Source organism: Lepidochelys olivacea (assembly GCF_965140295.1).
Source record: "Lepidochelys olivacea isolate rLepOli2 genome assembly, chromosome: 5".
Classification (NCBI taxonomy): Eukaryota; Metazoa; Chordata; order Testudines; family Cheloniidae; genus Lepidochelys; species Lepidochelys olivacea.
The window spans coordinates 45,807,080-45,825,773 of NC_140415.1; the positions used below are offsets into that span (position 1 = coordinate 45,807,080).

Below are 18,694 nucleotides of genomic sequence, written 5' to 3' on the forward strand. Positions count from 1 at the left end.
CTCTCCAGGGACTTTCAGCAAGGGGACCCTTTCGCCCAATTCACTTAACCTGCAGTTTGGGAAAGGGACAGTGATCCCCTACTTTTAATAGCTTGCTCTGCTCAGGCGATCAGGGGGTTACTAAGCTCAGAAGTCAGCATGGTCCTGTCATGTTTTTTTGGAGATGCCAAGAACTCTCTGTTAGAACCACCTGTAAGACAGACTGCAAGCTAACTAGCTCCATTAGCAAGATCTAGAACCAGAAGAATGGGCACTCATTCAGAGGATTTAGGCCAGATAGCAGTGAGATGGTATTTTTCTCCAGTGGGCCAGTTCATGGCCAGAGCCAACAGAAAAGTATAGATAATTCTGCTCCTGTCATTAACTTCTTCAAGCAGGTATTATGGAGGCACTTTTAATTTCTTGGGCTGGTCTGTGAGGTTACATCTTTCCTCGATTCTCTTTAATAATTAAAGTAGCCAGAAGAATTCAGCTTGGTCAAAGCTATTGTCATCCTGATCACAGCTTACTCAGCTAAAAAGGAATGATTCCTGAGACTGGTTGTATATCTGTGTGCAACTCTTCGACTTACCCAATGGTCAGGGACTTCTGACTCACTCCAGTCTTCACGGGCTAAAGTTTTCTTCTTCTTGGCTTTTTAACCACAGCAGAAAGAGTCAGCGAACCAGGAGCCTTTTCCATCAAAAGACTTTATCTTCATTTATTTTCTGACAGAGTGGCCCTTCATATGAACCCAGAATTTGTTCTTACAAAGAATGCCACAATTCACTTATAAGACCATATCTTTGTTCTTTTTTCTCCTTTTACACAAGTTAGAAAAACACTTCTGTATCCTAGTGTGGTAAGAGCTATAAAATTCTATCTTCACAAAATGAAACTGTGGAGGAAATTCGATGATCTGTGTGTATTATTGGGGAGGAGAAACACAAGAAGAGTTAAAAGATATGCAAAGCGTTCTTCTCCAGATGACTTCAGGTGACTAGTTCTCAGACTTTTAGATCAGCCTGTAAGGAATCCCTAATGGGAATTGTTAGAGGTATGGTAATATCTTGGGCAGAAAGGTATTACAGCTTTTTATAATGAAGTTGAGCGCTATCCTTGATTGCACTGTAAGAAACATGTACTAGCCTGGAAGAACCTTCAGAAACAGCATACACCAGCCCAGTCTCAACTCCATTAAGTAAAAATAAAAATTGAAAAGCTTGCTTTGACTTAAAACTCTTGTTTTTGCAGGGTGGGGAGGCTTAGCTAGTTATTGAGTAAGTTTTGAACCTCTGTCATTTTAGATTAGATGATGTCTTATTTCATTTGTTTACTTGTGTAACTGTTGGCTGTTCACTGTTTGTTTCCCAGCAGTAAGGGAAGTGAATCCTACATAATAGAGAGGTAAAATTAGTTTTTATTTTTGTAATTTGGTTTCTCATAGTAATTCTACATGGCTCTGTCCATATAACCCTGCATTATATTATGTCATACCATTTGTAAACATGGAATGAATTATTGTTTGTGCGTTAGGAGAATAGCTGTCATATGTCTGCATGAAATTCATGCCTGTTGCATCCATTCTGGAAGTTAAAACAAGTCAGTGTCTCCTGGCCTGTCTCAGGCAGTTGAGCAGCATCCCAACAGGAGACTCAATCTTGCAACATTGATCCTTGATACAGTGCTTAAATAGTTTGCTGGACTGGCGCCAGAGTGCTCAGCACCTTGCCGGACTGAGCCCACAGCGAGCTGGCAGCAGCAACAGAGGAATAAAAAGGGAGGATGTTTTTTAGTAATTAGCTCTGAAACAGTAGAAATAGGATATCCAGCAATAAAAGCCAGAACCAGGGATACTTCCTATCAGAAAGAGAGAGAGAGGATAGCCTTGTGGTTAAAGTGCTGAGACTCAAGATCTGGGTTCAATTCCTGGCTCTGCCACCAACTTCCTCTGTGCTCTTAGCCACTTTAAACTTTCTGTCTGTGTTCTCGCTCAGTAAAATTGGGCTAATACTTCCCTCATGGAGGCATTGTGAAGATAATTCATGTACGTTTTTAGTTACAATAATGATGAGGCACCATATACAAATCTAAACAGAAACCAAACCACAGATATGAAAACTAATTTTTATGTAACCATAGAAATTTGTGGCTAGATGGAAATTTGAGAGGTTATCAAGTCCAGCCCCCTGTACTCAGGCAGGACCCAGTGGCATTGGAACAATTTGTATAGTGGAGATTAAGCCCATTACTACCTGTCCTACCTTCAGTGGACATAGAGAACCATTGATCACCGTCCTCCTTATAACAATACTTAATATATTTGAAGATTTTTATCGGATCCCCCCTCAGGTGTCTTTTTTCTCAAGACTAAACCTGCCCAGCATTTTTTAAACTCTCCTCATAAGTCAGGTTTTCTAAATCTTTTATCAGTTTTGTTGGTCTCCTTTGGACTCTCCAGTTTATTCACATCTTTCGTGAAGTAGCACCAAGATTTGGACACAGTACTTGAGCTGAAGCCTCACAAGTGCCAAGTAGAGTGGGACAACTTACCTCCCGTGTCTTACATACAACACTCCTGTCAGTGCTTAATTTGTAATGAGAGAGGTGCTGGGGCTCAAGCAATTTTTTTCTTTCATAACTGATGCAGCAAGCCTAGAGGTGCTGGAGCTATGAATTGCCAAGCCTAGAGCCCCGGCAAGGCCTGGCATAAATTAAGCACTGTCTCCTGTTAATGCACACCTGAGCTGTATTAGCCTTTTTCATAGTCACATTGTTGACTGTCGTTCAATCTGTGATCCACTATAATCTCCAGATCCTTTTCAGCAGTATTACCGCCTAGCCAGTTGTTCACCATTTTGTTGTTGTGCATTTGATTTTTTATTTTCTTCTTTGCACTTGTCTTTTCTGAATTTCATCTTGTTGATTTCAGTCCAGTTCTCCAATTTGTCATGGTTGTTTTGAATTCTAGTCCTGTCCATCAAAGTGCTTGCAATGCCACCCAGCTTGGTGTCATTTGCAGACTTTATAATCATACTCACCACTCCATTATCCAAGTCATTAATGAAAATATTGAATAATACTAGACACAGGGCTGACCCCTATAAGACCTCACTAGATGTGCCCTTCTAGTTTGACAGAAAACCTTTGATAACTACTCTTTGCACCCACCTGATAGTAATTTCATATAGATCACATTTCCCTAGTTTCCTGATGAGAATGTCATGTGGGTCTGTGTCAAAAGCCTTACTCAAATGAAGATCTATCACTTCTACCACTTCCTCCACCCATCCACTAGCCCAATAACCCTGTCAAAGAAGGAAATTAGGTTGGTTTGGAATAACTTGTTCTTGACAATTTTATGCTAGCTATTCCTTATAACCCTGTTATCTTGTACATGCTTACAAATTAATTGTTTAGTAATTTGTTCCAGTATTTTTTCAGGTATCTAAGTTAGGATGACTGGTCTATAATTCTCTGGGTCATCTTTTCCTTCTTTTTAAAGATAGGTACCAGTTTTGCTCTTCTCCAGTCCCCTGGGATCTCTCACTTCCTCCATGAGTTCTCGAAGATAATTGCTAACCGTTCTGAGATTGCTTAAGTACCCTTGGATGAATTTCATCAGGCTCTGCAGACTTGAATACATCTAACTAACATATCTAATTTTCCCTTTCTCCCGTAGAATAATATTACTCTAGTTCCTCCCATTGATATCCTTCATGTAGTTGTTAGTGATGGTCATCTATTTGATGGGAACTTTCTCATGTATTTTCATGGGTATTTCCATTGCTAGCATAGTGTTGTCAGATAGCTATTCTTGAATTAAAAAATCGTATTAAAGGTGAAATAGTTTAAAACATAGACAAGCCCTGTGAAAGGTATTTTGACTTTTCTTGGAAGATAAATTGAATCCTGTTGCAGAATATTAATAGATTTAAAAAGGTCTTGGTGGTCAAGAAACGTAATTAAGTTAAAACTTCAGTTTAAAAGATTTAACAGAGTCAGCTGTTTTAGAGAGCTGTGAAAGTACTTTTCATGTTTTGAGGCTGGCATTTTCAGATGCACTCCACAATGGCCTAATTTTGCTTCCATTGCAATTAATGGGAATTGAGTTAGGTTGGCGCTGAACACTTCTGAATGTACCGTGTAATTTTGTGTTTACTAGATATCCTTTAAATCTAGATCTTTTTTTCCAAACTGAAAATTTTGCAAATGTTTTTCACAAATGCAAAGTTAATCTGTACTGTATGTTATACTTTGCTGCTGTGATGTCCCTGTCACTTTAAAAGAACAACAGTAGAATATAGGCTCTTGGTACCCTGAGTATGGCAGTTAAATATAGCCTGCAAGAGGTCAGTCATACCTGCTTATAGTTTTTTATCACAGCAGTTATTTTTAATAGACAGATACTCAATCCTTTTGTGGCAGATAAAATTTCTAAAATGGTTAATTCTTTATCGTTCCTTCAAATCTACCTTTATCATTTCAGTGACCCAGCAGGGCAGTTGTACATATTATTATTGTTGCTGAATTGTCTACAGTGAAGAACAAAGAGTTCTTTTTTGAGACGTACTCAAATTTGAGCATTTTTCTGCATATCAGAGGCTTCCAAAGAGGTTAGTGGGGCGAAGAGGGAAGTACACTATAATTAATTATAAAGAATGCACAGGTGGTTAACTGCAGTGAGGCCTAACGTAAGGTAAAGAATTTTCTCAGGATTGTTTGGATAATCCTGTGCTTTGTCTGGATTCACAGTGCCTAGGACTGAAGTTTATGGTGCGTGGTAGATACCTTTAGGCAGAGAATGAGCAGCCATCTTTGCATTAATTTGTAACAAAAGACTGGTGGGACATTGTCCCATGCAGCTGAGAACTATTAGTGAATTCCTCTGACATTAAGAAAGCTAAAAATCAATGTTGTAGAAAATTCAGACTGTAGCCCAGACCCTAGTTCTTCTTAAGATTTGAGCAGAGAGACCACAATAATGGTTTTATAGAGGTAAAAAGAGCAATGTGACCTCTCCCTGCCTTTATTTTAATCTTTAAACTACTATGCCATTATTTACTTTAGGAAAGGAGATTTTAATTGTTTGTTGATATTTCTGTATTCAGTGTGCCTGTGATGATTTGAGGAATCTGTGTACAACTTATTAAATTCAGTTTGATTTTATGAACTGTCTGTATCCTTATGTCTTATGGCTGTCTTTCACTGTATCGTTAGTTCAAACTGTTGAGCTAAGGGAAGGGGGCTGGCACTGGGACATCTGTCTATGAATAGATTGGTTGTTAAAGATTGTCAGTTCCTAATCAGAACTTTCGTTTCGTGGGAAAGAACAAAAGAGGAACTGCATCTGAGATAAACCAGTTTTTGCCAACTTCTCTACAGAGGGCAGGAGTTTGAAGGAATGCAGTTTCCCTAGCAGAGGGAATAAATAAATGAGGTGTTTGGGCAGCCCCTTGCAATGACTGGGTGGGTCAGACAGACAAAGGAAGATTGGGGCAGGAGAGAGGAGCAAAGGGACGGGAGAGGAGACTTCTTGATTGCAGGACCTGCCAAGGCTGAAGGCAGTTGGCACTGGACAGAGACACTCCTTAAATTGACAGGTTTCAGAGTAGCAGCCATGTTAGTCTGTATTCGCAAAAGGAAAAGGAGTACTTGTGGCACCTTAAATTGGAGGAGAAACTGAGAGTTGCAGGAGGGAGATCCTGGACCCCTAAGGACTCTGACCAAATCCCAAAGAATACTGAAGAGTGGTGAGGAAACTATGACAGGGAATGGTACATAGATGTTTTATTGCTTTTTACCTAGATCTGTGTATCTCTTGTGCTGTCCACAGTAAAGAAATATAGTTTTAGAAGCCCCGTGCAAGGCTTGCATCTTTTTGCTTTAACTATCACGTCTCTGAAGATATAAATTGTAAACTAGAGTGCCCACTAGGTTGGAACTCTGGGAAAGAGGGTGCTTAAGCAATTGGGGAGTCTGGGGGACCCAGCACTAGTCTGAAGGGCTGCGCAGTTGGACCGCGGGGTCTCAGCTTTTCAGATAGGTGCTAGAGAATCTGCACCGCAAGAGTGTTCCGAGAAAGCTAGAGCCTGGACTCTGCTTAGGCTCAGAAAAGCTTAAAAGCACTTAAGCCCAGTGTATGGGACCCAAACAAAGTGGCCTGGGGAATGTCCAGGAGTGGGAGTTTGACTGGGGCTGTGGTGGTGGGGCACACAAGATTATCTCAGAAAAAGGATGAAATAGTCAGAAATGCTCTATTGTTACATTACTCTATTTTCTTTTGCAATCTATTGAATCATTGATGTGCTCGCATAAATTCTTAATTACAGTCATGGTACTTGAGCAGTCAGCTTTAGAAAGGGGAGGAAAGAATGAAAACAAAGCTAGAAAGAAATGATGCCAGATAATGAGTTAATCTTTTCAGGAGCCCATGGATATGACAATAATGCAAGGAATTTATGCTGATTTTCTTTTCAAAAAAGTTATTAGCATTGTCAGTTTGAGTGGATTTGAACATCTGGAGCAGAGAATTAGGCCAAAATTAAATATCTGTTGCAAAAAATGATTATAACAAAATAAACTATTGATTTTTTTAAAATAAATGCATGGAATTTGACATATTGTCAGAATCAACCTTACTACTAATACTATACTTTCAATCTGAGTATTTTAAAACTTCTTAAAAAAATTGGATAAGGATTATCCATCCGCATTTTATGGAAGAGGAAACTGAGGCACAAGGAAGCTAAGTTGCTTGCCCAAAGCTACAGACTGAATTGGTGACAAAGCGAGAAGTAGAACTTGTGTGGCATATACCCTTCCAGTGGATTATCCACATAGAGGATAGTAGCATACTACTACTACTACTGTAGCTCAAGTATTTAAAATCTGAGTTCCAACCCTGCTGATGATTCTTGTAAGAGGTCAGTCTGGTTTCATTTCTTTGTACAGTACCTAGAGCAATGAGGTCTCTGAATTTGAGACTTTGAGCTCTATTGCAGTGCAAATAAATCATAATTATTACTGCCCACAACAAACCATATTGTTAACACAGTCTAATGTTATTTACAAGTCAACAATAAGAGAGCAATGAGAATACGTTTCCAAAATATAGTTCAATTCCTCATTTTTTATGTCATTGTAACTACTTCATGAAATCTTGGGCCAAATCTGAAGTCCTTGCTTTGTCCTGCCCATTGAGAATTTTCAGTTGTCTACCAAAACACCACCCAAACTAAATTTATGATCTTTCTGTGTTCCCACCTAGATTAAATGATAGACTCATCTGTTTCTAATCCATTTCTGATCCCTTACAGTTTTATTTTCCAGCTAAATACAATTATCACCTCTTTATTCCACCACTTCTGTTCATATCCTTTGATCACTTTTGAATGTCATCTGATCCTCTTTTCCCTTTCGTTACTTTGACTGCTTACACATAGCATTTGTGGTATCCTTCATTTTCTTCCTACGTTTCACCTTTATGCCATGCATTTTATTTCTGCACTTCCTTTTAGCTAAAATACGTATTCCTTTTCACTATCTGAAAGCATCCCTACAATTGAACATTTTTTTACATTCAGCAAAACTAGCATTACTTTGTAACTGACCAATTTGTACAGTGTCATTAGATTTCATAGTAAATTCAGTACCTGTAAATGTTTGCAATGATTTCTGAGTTTTTGGTTTTGTGTTTTTTAAATTGTTTGTGGTTGCAGTTTTGGAAAGTGGCATTCCATACTGAAAGTCCATTTTCCTCTCCCCACCGGTATTACATTTATATTGAAACAGGTTAAATTATGTTCTTGGGATGTGAGTACATTACAAATAATTGGTATTATGACAGTTTCATTACTATATAATCACTATTTTTAAAATTAAAACAGAGTGCCTATCAAGAGTAAAATGTAAAATCCATACCGGAGTATCAGAAATGTGGGAAATGTATAGCTATGGTTGAAGGAGAATGACCTATTGTCTAATAATTAAGCATGGGAATGCAGACGCACCTGGGATTGTGAGAGGGAATGAGACTTTAGACTGGAACACGAAGAGCTATCTGCCTATTAATAGACTACTAGCTCAAATCCAAGTTGCAACTTCAGCGAGACAATGTGGACAATAAAGAGACTGTATTGTTTGAATTGGATGGAAAGGAGATGTAGATGAGTGTCATCAATGTATCAATAGCATTGCAGCCCAAACTGCCTGACTGTTTGTCCTAGCAACCTCACACATGTAGGCTAGAAGCCTTCAGAATTTGTATTATAGCACCATCTCTAGAGACCGCCACCAAGATGGAAGGCCCCATTGTGCTAGGCATTGTTGAGAAGACTTGTAAGACAGTTTCTGGTCTAAATACCTTACAGTCTAAATAGACAAGACAGATAAGAGGTGTGAGTAAGGAACTATGATTAGTTCCCCATTTTACAGTTGAGGAAATGAGGCACAGAGAAGTTAAATGAGTTGCCCAAGGGCACACATGAAGTCTGTGGCAGAGCTGGGAGTTGAACTCAAATCTCCGGAGATATTCCAGTATGTTAGCCAGAGAATCATCTTTCCTCTCCAGTCATCTGCCTATAAAAACATGTAATACAGTCATAGTCTCCATGACCTATCCTAAAATTTACAACAAAAGGGGACAAGTTAAACTGAGGATCCTAGAAAATGCGAGGGTTGCCTCTCCACAGTCTTCTCAATAAATCTTCGCTGAAAAAGGAAGTTAGAGACTGGCAATTGGCAAGACTGTTTAAAGAGTTGGTTTCTTGAGTATGGGCCTTCACTCTTGCGCCAGCTAGGGATGCTGGCACACTGGCCTCCCAGATTGCCAGCCTGATGCAGAGCTTTCCACCTCTAGGTCACTAAAAGCTGCTGAGGTTGGCAGTAACCACAGTTCCTTAATATATGATAACTGTTTAGTGGTCTCTTTGAACTAAATTAGTTGGCTTGATCTAGTCCCTTGTGGTCATGTATCCATATAACAAAAAAACACTCGATCTCAGCAGAGAGAGGCCCAGACTTTAATGGGCATGGAGATTGAACTGTCCTCTGACCTGTTGTGGTGATGCTTCCAGAACACTGGCAAGACGCTCTGAGGAAACCTAGCATTACTGCAGCTGGTTTGAATGTAGTCAGTAGGTAGATTGAGAATTTTACTCTTCAGGTTAGTCAAGCCAGACCCTTTCACTAAATTTACTTTCAAACTTTTATGAAAGAGATGGGGGGATGGGAAGGTATGTGTAAGGATGCAAGTAACAGAAAAATGAAAGGAAAATAAACCAAAGCAAGCGTTGAAATGGCATACAAGAACGTGGAGAGGGACATTTTTATGATTTAGGGCTTTTTGGATGGTGGATGTGACAAATGTAATTTGGTGGATGTGACAAATGTATTTTGCTATTGAACTCAAAACACATCATAAACCTCAGTAGTATTTTCTTAAATCATATTTTTTCCCCTTATCTCCTATAGGAATAGATAATTGCTACCTCCTTAGGGAGCCTGCCTCTGTTCAGATCAGGAGGCAAAAGATCATGGTCACTCATTCTGAGATACAACTGGAACTCTCTCCATTGCAAGCAGTTTTTTCTCCTTTCCCCTTCAAAAGATATATTAACCCCAAACCTTCTCAAGCTCTGTTAGTAGAATCTAAGAAAACAGAAGACTGTTTAGAGATAGTTCTGAGTGGTTTTATAATTTTGTCACTTCAGACTGGACTGACTGATCTCTGCCACTGTTGTCTTCAGGAACATTATTTTAGATATTGTGTGATGGTGGGGCTCCTCGTTTTCCCTGCATACTGCTGGTCACAGTCTCTAAGGTGGTGATCTATTTGTATCTTGTATCGGGGGTAGCCGTGTAAGTCTGTATCCACAAAAACCAAATGGAGTCCAGTGGCACCTTAAAGACTAACAGATTTATTTGAGCATAAGCTTTCGTGGGTAAAAACCTCACTTCTTCAGATGCATGGAGCTACTCCAGAGGTAAGAAGCAGGAATGAAGACAAAATCGAGATGATGCAGCTGCCTTTTATATTCTTTTGTCATGAGGTCTGTACTTCCTGTGTCTCAAACACAAGCTTCACAGCACTTGGAAAAGCCTTAGAGTTCTTTGTCCCTGGGCATGCCCCTGAAAACCTCACTTCTTCAGATGCTATGTCTGCATCTGTAACTTTCACTCCATGCATCTGAAGAAGTGAGGTTTTTACCCAGGAAAGCTTATGCTCAAATTAATCTATTTGTATCTTGACTGTGATTAGGGGGATGCGTGGAAGACAGATTTTTTTCAGGCCTTGGCCTCACATAAATTTGCTGTGATTTAAGTAAAGTTATGATTTTTAAAGCACTTTGTTAAACAGATGGAAACCTCTGGGTGATACTCTTTAAACCTGTTTTTTATTGGTTGTGTTGGAAAAAGTACAGGTGCAAACTAAACAAATATAACCAGTGGTATAAGTGTCCTCCCCACAGGGGTTTACACTGCTTTAACTAACTAGCTTTTTAAACCAGTTTTACTTATATCAGTGCAGCTTCTCCATGTAGACAAGGCTTGTGTGTAGACAACTATAATCTTTTTGTTTTCCTCTTTTGGTACATGTAGCCAAATCCTTTGGGCAATGATGCCATGTCTGTATATGGATTGGTGAATGGAAGGAATATGAAAACACCATGCATTAGAGTAAGCAATTTTACCCTTAAAATAAATATTATGTATCTATCAGTAGTCCTTAAGCAACTAATTTGTACAGCAAATAAGTCCATGAATAGCACTTCTGTCATTCACTCAGAATAGGGTCTGGGAAAGAGAATTCCTTGATCTCTTCCATAATATGTGGCAATAAAAACAGCAAATGTGCATTTATCATAAAACCCTTTCTTAAAATTAAAGTAGGAAACAAATGAAAATTCCATTAACATTGTATTGAACCAGTAAAATACTTTTAATTTGCAGATATCCTTTTGACTGAATATTGTAACGTGTTTATTTTGCAAAACTGGGTAGAGTCCTTGAACCAAAGCTGTTTGGTACAGTGTAAACACATTACTTAACCAAAACACTTCAACTAAGGAAGTGTACCCTTTTAGTGTGTGTTTCTTGCTTTCCCTTAGGAATTTAGTGCTGTAGGTAAGTGGTAAGAATTTGCAAAGGCCATAAATTCACTAAGCAAGTACTAAAGAGGCTTCAAGGGATTTTTCCTTTCTTCATCATCTTTAAAGTAGTTTCCTTTATCTTGTTACAGTAGATCAGTATCACTCAGACATCAGTGGTTCAGGAACCAAATTAGCAATCCGCATTACCCAAGAGCCATTCATTATTTCATTTACTATTATATTCTCACAGCAAAATGACTGACCAAGTTGTGACACTGTATGAAATATGGAGAGTTTTCAGAGTAGCAGCTGTGTTAGTCTGAATCCGTAAAAAGAAAAGGAGTACTTGTGGCACGTTAGAGACTAACAAATTTATTAGATCATAAGCTTTCGTGAGCTACAGCTCACTTCATCAGATGCATACAGTGGAAAATATAGTGGGGAGATTTTATATACACAGAGAACATGAAACAGTGGGTGTTACCATACAGACTGGAACAAGAGTGATCAGGAAAGGTGAGCTATTACCAGCAGGAGAGCGGGGGGGACCTTTTGTAGTGATAATCAAGGTGGGCCATGCAATTATCAGAGGCTCGTTCACCTGCGCATCTACCAATGTGATATATGCCATCATGTGCCAGCAATGCCCCTCTGCCATGTATATTGGCCAAACTGGACAGTCTCTATGTAAAAGAATAAATGGACACAAATCAGACGTCAAGAATTATAACATTCAAAAACCAGTCGGAGAACACTTCAATCTCTTTGGTCACTCGATTACAGACCTAAAAGGGGCAATTCTTCAACAAAAAAACTTCAAAACCAGACTCCAATGAGAGACTGCTGAATTGGAATTAATTTGCAAACTGGATACAATTAACTTAGGCTTGAATAAAGACTGGGAGTGGATGTGTCGTTACACAAAGTAAAACTATTTCCCCTTGTTTATTTCCCCTCCTACTGTTCTTGTCAACTGCTGGAAATGGCCCACCTTGATTATCACTACAAAAGTATTCGTCCCATCCCCCTCCTGCTGGTAATAGCTCACTTTTCCTGATCACTCTTATTACAGTCTGTGTAGTAACATTGTTTCATGTTCTCTGTGTATATAAAATCTCCCCACTATATTTTCCACACTATGCATCCGATGAAGTGAGCTGTAGCTCACGAAAGCTTATGCTCTAATAAATTTGTTAGTCTCTAAGGTGCCACAAATACTCCTTTTCTTTTTATGAAATATGGAGACACTCTATGATACTGTTAACACCAATATTATAATATTGCAAGGAATCTGACCAGATATGCCATGTAAGGTATCTATGAGAATGTTATAATTTGACAAATATGATGATCTTATTTATATGTTTGCATCACCTTTAGATTGTGAGTTATAGATATGTTTGGTATGTTTGTATTTTCAATCTTGTGCTGTTTCTCTGGGTGACATCTCCAGACAGAATGGCATCAGCACTAAGCCGACTTGATGGCCCATTAAGGGACATCAGCTGTACAATAAACCCATTGATAATGTCAGGGACTACACCTGATGAGTCAGCAAGAGATTTAGGGGCATGCCTAGGGACAAAGAACTCTAAGGCTTTTTCATGTGCTGTGAAGCTTGTGTTTGAGACACAGGAAGTACAGACCTCATGGCAAAAGAATATAAAAGGCAGCTGCATCATCTCAATTTTGTCTTCATTCCTGCTTCTTACCTTTTGTAGCTTTTCTACAAACCGAAGCTCTGAATAAAGGACTGAATGACCCATCCAAGCTTTGGATGTGTTCCAGAGGGACTTTCAAGCCAGCAAACTCACCAGTACTGCTAAGAACTTGATATATGGACTTTGAAGTCTCTGTATGTACCTGTTTGCTTTACCATTTAACAACTCTCTTCTTCTTCTTTCTTTATAATAAACCTTTAGTTTTAGACAAGGATTGGCTAGCAGTGCAGTATTTTGGGTAAGATCCAGACCAATATTGACCTGGTACATGGCTGACCCTTTGGGGTCAAAAGAACATTTTGTATAGTGAGCAGAGTTTTTAAATAACTTCTCACTGTACTGGACCCAAGTGCTGATTGGGAGCCAGAGAACTGGAATGCAATAAAGGGGCTGTGTGATTTCTTTATTCAGCTTCTTGTTAACCCAGCTAATGGGTCAAATAGTGAACTGGCATACGTTGGTTTATTTACTTCAGCTGAAGTCAGTGGAATTATGCCAGTTTACATCAGGTAAGGATTTGGCCCCACACCTTTAAATCAGTAAACAAAATCATGCAAACAACCTTTTCGTTAAGAGTCAGTCACAATCCGACCCTTGCATGGGTAGCCATGCAAGGGCCTCCCTATTTCTTATTTTTCTAAATAGGGACTGGTGACATTGGCAACCCTTACTCACGCTTGAATTTACACCAAGTGAGTATCTTCCACATTGTGTGCTGGCCCCCATGTAATAAAACAATTTAATCATAAATATGGAGCTTTGTTTTTCACAATGGACACACTGAATTATAATGATGATTCCTTGCTTATATATATGAAGATAATTCTTTCCACAAAGCAGCCCAAATTGTGTTCCAAACTATATACATAGAGAAAATAGTTTCCAGGTATCTACTGGATCAGTGTTCATGTCGCACTCCCCATCAGAGCCCAGCCTGGGCCGGAAAAGTTAATGATCCAACCAACAGACCAAATTCAGTGATGAATCCTGGTCATGTGCCACCTGAGGCACATTGCATATACCCTATGAAGAAGACTGTTACTAGTTGCCATAACTTGTTGGGGTGAAGGATTGCAGCCAAGTGGACAAATAGTACAGAGCCTGATGCATAATGTGAAGAGGGAAAATTTTGGCCAAGAAAATCAGTAATAAAGCCTTACTCTTAAAATAAGTGCCATGTGATTTTAAATATCTATGCACAGATGACAGGACCTAGTTTTTTATGGTCTCTGAAAGGCCACACCAGTAAAATATATGGAGTTGACATTTCCTGTTGAAAGCTGTCCCAGGTATCTCAAACAGATAGGGTTTCCACCAAGTTAACCCTAGTGTAATACACCGTACATAGACTTCGCTAATCTGTGCTTGGTTTGCCTGTCTTTGAAAGATTATAATGAAAACTAATCATGTATTCTGATTTTTCTTTAAGAAAATTGGAGCTTTCAAAGCTTATTTTGTCTTACTGTTTTGAGGGCAGTCAGTTTTCACTGTGAATTGCTGAACTGTAAGGTAACAGAACAAATATATGTTCTGTTTCTAAATAAACAAATATATGTTCTGTTTCTAAATAAAGCTGTATATTAGGATGTCATACAAAATGCTTTAAATTTATTACAGCTCTTGCATGAAGCTTTGTAAAATGTTTTGTTAAACTGGCAACATGTTCAACGAAAACAGATTTAAAAATATCAAACACATTTGGAAGCCTGAATGTTACTTTTAAACTGAAGGCACAGTTCTCTTTTAATTTGTGTGAAATGCTGCAAGCCTTGACAATTTATGCTGCATATGTATTATGGGTAGAACCTAACATATATCCAAATGTCTAGTTTGCCAGAAAATGGACGTGGACTAAGATATAAAACTAATTGGAGAGACAAGGTGGGTGAGATAATATCTTATATTGGGCTAACTTCTGTTGGTGAGGTTTCAACAGAAGTTGGTTCAATAAAGGATATTGCCTCACCCTCCTTGTCTCTCTATCCTGGGACTGACAGGGCTACAACAACACTGCACACATTAATTGATCACTTGTGTATAAGGATTTTGGAGTAAAAATGACTTAAACTACATTTGATGCAGTGAATAAGTTTGAAGCCAAGAACTGATTCACTGTTTCAGATATTTGGCTAGTTCTGTGAAATTTGAAACAATCTGAAGGGAAAATGAATAAAAAAATGTTTTTTCTAGTTAGTAAGGAGAATCCTTGCCTCCTTGACTGAGACAAGGTGTCTGCACAGTGGCTTTAGCAGCCTGTTTTGCATTGAAGCCTGCATTTGAACAGCACCAGAAAATAACCAACAGCTAAAAAATAGATCAGCTGTAGAGATTAATTTTGGACTAAATGCAGCGATATTAAATGTGCCTTAAGATTTAGAGGGAAGACCTATCTTTATTGATTGTAGTGTTGAGATGAATAATACTATTTCTCAGTAGTACCCTGTCCATCAATCTGCATATCTAGCTTGTTGTCTGCTTAATTATCATCTGAAATATAAGTATATACTCTGGGCATACAGGGTTTTGTTGTTTTTTTTTTCATTCTTTGATAAACAGAGAAAAATAGTAGCTATGGAAGCCAAGATTTTCAAAACAGGGTGCCTAAAGCTAGGCATTTAAATAAAGGGAGAGCAAGTCTCCCTTTTATTTTAAAAGCTGAAAAATTACACATGTATTTATTTTGTGTTCGTAGTAGAAGTGTGTAAGTACTAATACAATTCAGAATTACTAAATTGCATAGATGCTGAGAACCAAGAACAACATATGGCAGCATGTCAATCAACCACATAGACTTTTTGCAGTCTTTAAACTTGTGAGCAGGCAATACAAAAATACTCCAATGAGTGAATTAATCCCCTGTATATCAAATTGTTTAAATATCCCAGAGGAACAAATACCTTCAGTGTACCCATCAGGACATAAACAATATTAAAGGTGGTTGTTCATGGTTTTTAGTGCCATTAGATTTGTTAGTCTTTCACTCATGCTGTACTTAAAAATGTCAACATTTTAAATATTTTTAAGAGAAAATATGAATTGTTTATTCACTTCACCTAAGGATGATATATATTGCAAGTTGAAATCCTAAACCACTGTATTTGCTGGGTAATGTGAACCAAGGGCTTCTTATAGCATGAGGCTGCTTTACCTTAAAATACCATACTTACAGCACAGCCACAGAGGAGCATGCCTTTCTGGGTCAGCTTGTTGTTTTCAGAGAAGTGGAAGAAGTCATAGAAGCTGCAACCTATATGTGCGTTCTTATTTACAGGATATTCACTGTGGAGAAGATCTTCTATCCTACACGTGGCCAACTACATTCAGTTAACATAATGGAAGTGGCCTCTCTTTTTTGCCATCCAAGGGACATGTTTTCAATATCCCTTCCTTAATACATTCCTCAGTAATTGTGGATCCATCAATTTACAAACATAATGGTACTCATTTTCATAATGGGTAGTTGTGTTTGTATGTATTGCATCAGAGGAACCCTATGGGAAATTTGGTCCATAATGCTGAATGTGTACCTTTGCATATCCAAGGTCACTCAGTCTGCTAGGATACGTAAAGACTAGCCTGTAAACATCTACATTTTTTCATTTTATTAGTGATCATGTGCAAACCAGTAACAGAATTTAGTTTTTACTGTACTTCTGGAATGCAAGAATGTGGCCTTTCTTGAGGGGTCATTAACATAAACATGATTTCTTAGGCCTCTGTGATAGACTCTTACAACAGAAAATACTGTTCCACTTCCATTCGAACTAGAATTTATAAGACTGGGATAAAAGACATTGATGCCTGCTGGCACTTCAGTAGACAAGCTACTATAGGTGCTGTGGGAATGCTCTGTGGTTAAAGGATTTGGGGGAGGTGGTGTGTTCTAGTGTTCCCTTTGTCCTCCAAGTGACAGTTATGAAAACTGCTCATATAGGTGGCAATTCCAAGGTTTCTGGCTTCAGACTAAAAAGAATACTGGCTTGTGTATGCCCTCTCTAATGTCTAAAAAGCTAGTGCTGGAGAAATGGAAGGCATCAACATGTCCGTTCAGAGAAAACTTAGCTTAGGAACTTTTTGTCATTTGGCAGCCTATGAAATGGTTGTAAGCACAAGTTGTAACACTCAAATATTTTGAAAGCATATGGTCTTCATTCCTTGATATGTATGATGAATGATCTGTTATAATAAACTCTAAAGGTCTGCTTCACACTTCCATTCTGCATTCCCTTCATACACCCAATATTTCCATTCCTTCCTTTCCTTTTGTTCTCTTTCCCTGATAAGTCTTTCCTCCCAGAGGCCATGAAAACCTCTAATCTTACGTAGAAGAAGTGGCAGGATGTGGCTTTCCCTAATCATTTAGCTGAAATTAAGTTACCTGTATTTTTCATCACACTAGCCAATATTTGGCTGATACTTCAATGAAGGTTGTTTAAGTCTCGGGGCTGAAGAAAATGGAAGAAATCTTGTACAAACAGGTCCCATTATCAATTCATAAATTCAGAACTAATTAGAAAAACAGTCAGAATAGTGAAGTTTGCAAATTAGCCTATTTCCAGTAAGATTGATTTAGACAGCAGATTTCAGAGTAGCAGCCGTGTTAGTCTGTATCCCCACTCTGAACTCTAGGGTACAGATGTGGGGACCTGCATGAAAATCCCCCAAGCTTACTTTTACCAGCTTAGGTTAAAACTTCCCCAAGGTACAAACTATTTTACCCTTTGCCCTTGGACTTCCACTGCCACCACCAAACGTTTATCTGGGTTTATTGGGAAAGCCTTGTTTGGAAACTTCTTTCCCCCCAAAATCCTCCCAACCCTTGCATCCCACTTCCTGGGGAAGCTTTGGTAAAAATCCTCACCAATTTGCATAGGTGACTACAGACCCAAACCCTTGGATCTTAGAACAATGAAAAAAGCATTCAGTTCTTGAAAAGAAACATTTTAATAGAAGAAACAGTAAAAAGAATCACCTCTGTAAAATCAGGATGGTAAATACCTTACAGGGTAATTTCTTTTTTAGACAGCAAAATAACCAAGATCTTACTGATTTTTATGTATTACTACAACAGGCTACTCATATAGATGAACATTTCTTGAATGAATCACTATGCCAAATACACGGAAACAGGTTTTCTTTCCATATAAGTTGCACAATTTTCTGTTCAAATTATGAAAGTAAAATTGTGGCATCTAAGCATCTCAGTAGGGCTATCCACAGAGCGAGGTGCCACTCAACATGAGTAATGTTGACCAAATCTGTTCCTTGGTTAGTTAGTGTTTTGAATGCAAGGTTTGTGATGAGGTGGGCACAATAAATATTGATTTTTTAATATGAAATGTTTTATATAACAATAATTTGCTTTATTTTTAAAACCATTTTCAGATACAGATTTTGGAAACCAGTTATTAAAGAAAGTATATCTCTGTAATTTCCACGTGCAGTCGTTCAAAATCTTTTGGATCTGACAATTAGTAGAATGGAAAAACAATGTATGTTTGTGCTTCTTTGTTTCTCTCTCGTTATTCCTGGTTATCACTGGAGTAGGATTTAGTTCAACAAGCATGTATGTTTTTTGTAGATTTTATTGATCAATTAGTTCCTATCTGAAGCATTGCAAAATAAGGAATATTTGTTTTAAAGATACATGGCATTGGGCCATTGATTATTACAACAGCAAGAGATGTGAGGGTAGCATTGTGTGTACATGCAGTTTGTGTTCCATACACAAGTGTATGTGAATCTCACTCAGTAACAGCAATTCTCAAACATGTATGGCTGTTGAGGGGTATAGGGCATGTAACTATTGCTATCTCACTGAGAAAAAGGTGTGGTCTGGTTTTTTGTTCTTTTGTTTTTTGTTTTTTTGTTTTTTTTTACAGTAACATCTGGATACTTTTG

At 38.3% G+C, this 18,694-nt stretch overlaps 1 protein-coding gene across 6 annotated transcripts in view; it reads left to right on the forward strand.

Moving 5' to 3' along the window:
- The window catches only part of LHFPL2 (LHFPL tetraspan subfamily member 2), a 191,557-nt gene that overhangs the window by 46,031 nt on the left and 126,832 nt on the right, over window positions 1-18,694 (forward strand). Inside the window, exons 2-3 of one of the 6 annotated variants that reach the window (XM_084628707.1) lie at window positions 10,582-10,659; window positions 12,794-12,927. The exons of 2 other annotated variants lie outside the window; for them this stretch is intronic. The gene's annotated coding sequence lies outside the window, so the exon portion shown is untranslated. Of the gene's footprint in view, window positions 1-5,448; window positions 5,757-10,581; window positions 10,660-12,793; window positions 12,928-18,694 lie in introns of those variants that run through there. 3 more of the 6 variants (XM_084628708.1, XM_084628709.1, XM_084628710.1) reach the window with 3 other exon arrangements.